The sequence below is a fragment of the Anneissia japonica genome, unplaced genomic scaffold (assembly GCF_011630105.1).
Source record: "Anneissia japonica isolate Jap-2015-1 unplaced genomic scaffold, ASM1163010v1 scaffold3040_len1308831_cov196, whole genome shotgun sequence".
Lineage (NCBI taxonomy): Eukaryota > Metazoa > Echinodermata > Crinoidea > Comatulida > Comatulidae > Anneissia > Anneissia japonica.
This window is the reverse complement of record NW_022718257.1, coordinates 190,476-196,668: the sequence shown is the minus strand read 5'-3', so window position 1 is coordinate 196,668 and position 6,193 is coordinate 190,476.

Below are 6,193 nucleotides of genomic sequence, written 5' to 3'. Positions count from 1 at the left end.
TTAAGGGGAACTTAGACAATGGAGGAATTAGAGGACAATTTAAAAAACGACGTTAAGGGGAAATAACACAAAAGATATTCCCCTTGGGCGATTATTTATAGGCCTAGTAAATAGTACAGTATCTGTAGGTTCTTCATTAGAAGGCTTAGGCCAAAGGTAATTAATGCTGAAATTATTATTATTTAACATTAATTACATTACAATGATAGTTTGGAGAAGTTCAATAACGCCGGAATGGTATATTATTTATTTAATATTTCTCTTATGCGCTCTATTTTTCATTTCATGCTTCAATTTTGTCCAAACAACCTTTAAAAGTTGAAGTTGTCAATTGCCAACTTAATTAACCAATGCGTGACTGTTGTGTCAGCCTATGACCCTAGCCTAGTTTAAGGAGGGGCCTCGGTAAGACCTCAGCCTGTAGTTAGGCCTATAGTTTATCCTCTTTCACTCTAGCCTTTGGTATAACTGTACCTATCTACACTTTATAACAGGAGGTACTAGCTGTTGTTGTTGTAGATAATATACTAACATTTAATAATATCCAAGAAGGTCACAGTTAGTTACACAGCGACATCACATAAGTCCGTGAAATTTCATAGGCCAACCGAAGGTAAACATAGAAAGAGCAATAATAGTAAAACTCGAGCGTCACGACATTGCGAAGTGTCTGTTCTTGTTCCTCGTATCGTACTCACTCGAGTCAGTCCGAGATGGCCCGAGTGAAGTTTCATACAAATGTTTCGTACGGAAAAAAAAATCGCGGCCGGGAACCAATCAAGCCAGCCGGCCCACACCTCTCCACCATTTCTCTCCCCTTGCCAAAACTTTCCCCTTGCCAAAACTTTCCCCTTGCCAAAACTTTCCCCTTGCCAAAACTTTCCCCCTGCCAAAACTTTCCCCTTGCCAAAATTTTCCCCTTGCAAACTCTCTCTAGTGTTGGCGCCAGCGGGAGTATTGGAATTCTCCATCCCATCGGACAGGCCAGGACGCAACGACGAGGTCGTCGGACAATTGTTCGCCTAAAAAGCACAATAAGGCCCCAATAGTTTATCACCCTATGAAAGAATAAAAAATTTTCTTTTTGCCAACCTCGTCCCCATTTTACCGATGTTCACAAGCAAATCAAAAAGTTATAAGAATGGAATCAAATTTATATTCAAAAAATATGTTTTTGTTGTACCAATAAACATATTTGCAAGAAATCCTGAGCTTTTCAATTGAAAAAAGATGGAAAAACGGCCGTTTGAAATAAAAAATATATGTTGATTGACAAAAAAAACACAACGAAAAAACAAAACAAAATCAGAATTTCCCCAAAAATGATGAGGGAGGGGTATAAACTAATAATTTTTTTATGGGGCCTAATGGGTTATCTATAAAAAGCCATATGAACTCTCCCAATGAACTATCAACTTAACTTCATACCAGCGAGTTTTAATTAATCGATCTCCCGGTTCGGACCCCTCTGTCAGCAAATTTCCGGAGCCACCACCGTCTCCCCCCTAAATTTCGCCCTGCAAACTCTCCCCCTAACAAATTCCTCAAACAAACTTTTTTTTTAACTTATACTCGCTTTTAAATCTAACAAACTCTCCCCCTAACAAAAACTCGCCTTCTAACCAACGCAAAGGGTTGGTACTGGTAGCCTATTCGAGTGGTCCATCCTCTGTTTTTTTCTGTACAGTATTTTTTTTCCGATGTGAATCAGTTGAGCTAGAGGAGGGGGGGGGGGATTTCTCACTCCTACCGAGCGAAACAGTTTACAGTTTGTCGCTATGGTTAAATATGTATCTCTCCTTCGGAGATCGGTATTTGCTTTTCAAACTAGATTAAAAGGGCAGTCATGTTTGTTTAAAACCGGCAGTCTATTTTCCAATTTCAGTTGGATTAAGCCTATGAGAGACAACATAATTTATAGACAACATACTATACTTACTTGAAATATCGTTGCTTGATGAAGAATTTGGTCGATTTGATGCTTATTAAGCTTAATTATAATGTCTTATCACAGAAGGCCTACATCAGCTTACGTTACAGCTCTGCAATAAAGCAGTATTAGTGACGGATCCAGGAATTTTAAATAGAGGAGGCCCAGGGAGAGACTTTGACAGATAAGGGTCTATAACACCTCAGCCCCACCGTGGTTGGGACTGTGGTAGAACATTTACGATTATGTCATCTCTCAAAAGGCCAGAAATGGCACTCTCAGACATAAAATTTGAATGTAATTTTCTTTTATTCCAACAATTTTGGAAAATTTAGGGGGCCCGGGGCGGCTGGGCCCCCTGAATCCGCCACTGAGTATGTAAATAAAATGTATTGTCATTATAATGTGAAAATTAAATTTACCAGCCCAGATTTAATGTTCCTTTTAATATGGCTTTAAATTGATTTTAGACTAAGTTATTACTAGGCCTACTTTAGAGGGAGACTGATTCCCAGAATACTCTGCAACTATAGAAAAATTGTATAAATAGTAATAAATAAATAAATAAATAAATAAATATATATACATATATATATATAAATAAATAAATATATATAATTAAAAAAACACGAATTTCGCATTACAATAAATAAATAAATAAATAAATAAATAAATAAATAAATAAATAAATAAATAAATAAATAAATAAATAAATAAATAAATAAATAAATAAATAAATAAATAAATAAATCAATCAATCAATAAATCAATCAATCAATCAATCAATCAATCAATCAATCAATCAATCAATCTATCAGTCAGTCAAGAAACGTTTAATTCGGACGTACAGTACATCAATATAACAAATATAAATGTAAAGATAAATTTAAACTGTATGTACACATTACACTGAATACCTTTACAGATGTTATTTAAAAAACATCAGTAAATAATTCTATTTTGAAGTAGCAAACAAGAGAGTTTTCTGATGCAATAATCATTGACATCATCGTATACCGTACCGATTTTCTTACAAATTCGCCAAAAAACGGTAGCCTACATGAGAAACATGGTGCTGCACGGTAAGTTTTGATAATAATTGAACCTGATAAGTAACATTCACTTGCTCTTTTCCTCATCCTGCTTTGTGGGCCATCTTTGTCTATTGTTCTAAATATTTACTTTCACAAGCCCAAAAATCTCATAGAATTGGAAGCACACGGCCGTATGATGCCAGTCATAGCCAACTATTGTGTGTGAGTCAGGGGCGGATTTAGAGGGGGATAAACAGGCTTTAGCCTCCCCCCCCCCCCTAAAATTTCATAGTAATTTCTTTTTACTGCTTTTTGAAGGTCCAAATTAAAATATTGTTTAATGTTTTCTTCACACACATCACATTTATGGCCTAAACATTTTACAGTAGTTGTTTTTTAGTGATAAAATAAAAATGAGATACGTTTTTTAACCGATCAGCGGACAAAAAACGTAGCTAAGAAAGTTGCTTTTGTCTTGCCTTCATGCTCAAATCTCGAAGCAAAGGCCGTTGTGTAGCGGTCTCAACGTTTGTATAACAGGGACGTATCCAGGGGAGCCGTGGGAGCCGCGGCTCCCCCCCCCCCCTTTGTACACAGTGTTAAAATTTTAAAGCTTGTTCTTGAGCCAATACAAATTCTTTCCTGGGATCACTCGAAATGAATAATTCTAAAACATGTAAATATGCATCCGTATACGTTATACATAGGCCTAATAGAACACATAGGCCTAAGCGTGATTTAAAAAAAATCTTAAATCCATAGATCTCAGGCCAGGTCTTTTAAGATATAGAAATGCGATACTGTATGGTTCAGTTTCGTTTTTATACTTTTGCCAGGTCTTTTTATACTCAGGCCAGGTCTTTTAAGATATAGAAATGCGATACTGTATGGTTCAGTTTCGTTTTTATACTTTTGCAAGTTTTGTTTAATAATACTAATACTAATAGTAACAATAATAATAACAATGATGATGATGATCATCATGATGATAATGATGACGATAATAATAATTGATAATAATATTAATAGCAATAAAAAGTGAAGAAAATTGTGCTAAATGCGAAAAAAAGTTGTGAGTGTTGATCATAATTATTATAGTATAGTTAAAGCTTAGTAAGATAGTTAGGCCTAAGTTGTCCTGGATAATAAGTAGATCAGCGTTCCGCAAACTTTTTTACTTCACGGCCTATTTATGATTCCAGGCACCAAGCCGCGGCCCAGCAACCGGCTGCGCCAGGGAACAACATACCAAATCTTGGCAAGAACTTTTGATCATGAAGCCTCCATGTATAAACAATATTTTGACATCATTATCTGTTCTCTAAGAAGATTTTATTGTATACAAATTAAATATTATTTTATTAAATAAATAATACCGTACATTTGTGTTTCCCCACCCCTACCCTCCGACAATTGTTGATTGTTTTTTCTTTCTACCATGATTCAACCAAACACGGTTCAGCCACACACGTCATAGCAGGGCCGTAGCCACGAGAAGTGAAATGGTCAGGTTGCAAGCGAAGCGCGAGCACTGGTGATTAGGGCTAGGGGGCCGCCAAGGGCCCCAGGTCGGGGTTTAGGTTTCCGGGGCCAATAAACTGTAATATTATTGTAAACCATTAAACTGTAATATGATTAACTTTAAGCCATTAAACTGTAATATTATTAACACATAACATAAAACATGTACATATCAAAATTATTATGTTTAATCTTTCTTTGTCGATGCTTGCATAAAACGTGATTTGGATCTAACATGATGATATTCATAAACAATCGAAATTCTCTGTAAACATTTAATGCTAAACATTTTCAGCATGGACTTCCTTATGTTGTGGTCATATTAGACTGTAATATTATTATTAAAGAAGTTCACTCAACAAACAACATAAAGCATATACATATCAAATTTATTGGGTTAAAGTTCTCATGTCAGTGCATGCATAAAACGATTTCCTAATATTTTTGTATCTGAGATTGGCAGACAAAATTCTCTATAGTATATACTATATACTAATTTAACGAGTGGACTTCCTTGATTTAAGAAAATATATAATAATGTATATTGAGGTAGGCAAAGTTTAGTAGGTTAGAAGTTTAAATGAGAGGAATTCCTTATGTTGTGGTCATATTAGGCTAATAATATTAAAAACCACTCAACATAAAACATATCAAAAGTTAAACTTTCTACTTCAGTGCATGAATATAACGTAATTTTGGGATATATGAGATTTACATAACATTTGAGAATGTGCTGAATATAAAATCTTAAATATTTTACATTTTAATCAGCAATCTATCAGAAATACTGGGATTGGTTATACTTTAAAGCCTTCAAAACAACCCCTGCAATACTAAAACTGGGATGCAACAGGCAGTGAATATTTCATTTTGATTTAGTGTAGATGTTTTTTACATATTTTAAATTTTATTTGAATTCTTTTTTATTTTGTATGGTCCATATGTTATATTTTCCCCATACAGATAAATGAATACCTGAACTGATATTTTATGGGTTTCAGATTATTATACAAAACAGATATCATAAATCATCATTGTCCGACTGTGTGCATTGAACATTCCCAACCGTAACTTAGGCTACCGGCCTCGCTTGACACTTCACAACAAAGGGCATGTTAATTGATCTTGCACAGCTTCCTCCTCATCATCATCTTCTTCATCATCATAATTATTAATTGTCCACAGCAAAGTAGTGAAAAAATATGAATTCAGGGTGTATTCAATAATAGACGTCTCATAATGCACGAAGTGTATTTCAAAGAATCTAGAAAACAAAAATTTTTCGAATATCTAAAATTTATCTTCCAGCGACAAAACAAGCTAGCTCTCTTCTCATGACCATCCCAATATGGGAAGCCATCTGTGCGAGCCAGGGTAAACTCTGGATCCGCGCTTGACATGTATTTAATGCTTAAAAAAGGTATATTTACAGTATATTTACTGTCTCTTATACACATCTAGATGTGTATAAGAGACAGGTTATGTGTTGAGCATATAAACTCAAACATTAAACTTACATATTTAAATTCCTTAATACTTTTAAGTTATTTTTAACTCTGAATTAAAAGCAGAGACGTATCGAGAGGGGGAGCAGTGGGAGCCGCGGCCAATACAAATTCTTTCCTGGAATCACTCAAAATGAATACTTCTAAAACATGTAAATATGCATCAGTATACGTTATACATAGGCCTAATAGAACACATAGGC